Genomic DNA, 1,249 nt, shown 5'->3' with positions numbered 1-1,249 from the left:
CGCAGTATGCGTCGAGTCGAGTTGAGGCGAGTCGAGTCGAGCTGTTACCAGCAGTGGAAAAACGCCATATGTAAACTGCCTATAAACCACGCCCTCTTTTACCCTCCCCTCAGGCCCCTCCTCCCTACGCCAAAACAGTGACAGAAAATTGAAACTGAAAACCAGTGACATTGTAAAAATCTTGACAGCATAAAAACTGTCACTAAAAAGACACGGACATCACAAAAATACCATAATGCAAACAAATGTCAAAGTGAAATAACATAATAAGATTGTGAGATTATTACTTTTGATGTTTGTGTTGTATTTATCAGCTCAACATTTTTCAGTGCCAATATTTCTTGTTTCAATGCCAAATTGGATTTTCAATACCACAGGTTACTGTCACTGTTCTAGCTCCATAGGTCTGCTGTAGTGGCTCCGGGCGAGATTTATTTAATTTTTTCTTCCTTTCTGTTTTCGTTAGTCATAGTTTTTTGTTTTTACTCAGTAAATGAATTGTAATGTAGCAAAATACAACACTTCACTCAAAACATAATAACATAATCAAGTACATTTTAAAATACAGATTTTGAAACTACTTGAAAAGTACACAGTTCACAACAAAACTACTCAATACAGTAACATGAGTAAATCTCTGCTTATTAGTTAAGTGTTTCTTTTCATGCGTGCAACACTGTGGATGCCTTTAAGGTAAGATTGTCCCAAAGTGTTGCTATCCCCAAGATTACAATGTCTCATATTGCACAGCAGGTTTTTTGATTTTGAATGTGTAACATTGGAAGTGCTATAAACACTTTTGCCTTAAAGATGCCCTGCCACACAAAAACTTGCATTTAAAAAAAGAAATATGTTAGGTTCATATGTGTTTGTCTTATAGTGTGAGTGCAAATGAACTTCAACCTCCTCTGTCAGCTCTAGCCACTGGAAAAAAATAAGTGGAGAAATCAGGCCAATTACAAAAGCTGGTCAGTTTGACGTCATGTTGCCTGAGCTCATTACTATTCATGAGCTCGCCTAGTTGCACTGGGTAAAGACTGCTGCTAGTCAGGTTCTCATTGGATAAATGTAAGCCAATCAGAGTCAAGCCGCTTAGCTTGTTGAATTTGAATGAGAACTGGCTCAAATCGAGCTGAGTCTTCCTGCAGGCTTTCTATACAACACTAGAATGGCTTGAAACAAGGTAACCAAGGCATTTTTCCTCAAAAAAATGTTGAAGAATCCATGGTAGAACTTCAGACATTACCAC

General features: G+C 37.7%; 1 long non-coding RNA gene across 1 annotated transcript in view; it reads left to right on the top strand.

Annotated features, from left to right (window-relative positions):
* The first annotated feature begins 952 nt into the window (after window positions 1-952).
* Window positions 953-1,249, top strand: part of LOC116689217 (uncharacterized) — a 14,883-nt gene continuing 14,586 nt past the window's right edge. Inside the window, exon 1 of the long non-coding RNA XR_004331950.1 lies at window positions 953-984. This is a non-coding gene — a long non-coding RNA (uncharacterized LOC116689217). The remainder of the gene's footprint in view (window positions 985-1,249) is intronic.

Source organism: Etheostoma spectabile, chromosome 5 (assembly GCF_008692095.1).
Source record: "Etheostoma spectabile isolate EspeVRDwgs_2016 chromosome 5, UIUC_Espe_1.0, whole genome shotgun sequence".
NCBI lineage: Eukaryota > Metazoa > Chordata > Actinopteri > Perciformes > Percidae > Etheostoma > Etheostoma spectabile.
The sequence above is the reverse complement of the archived record's forward strand: the minus strand, read 5'-3'. Positions and strand labels throughout refer to the sequence as shown.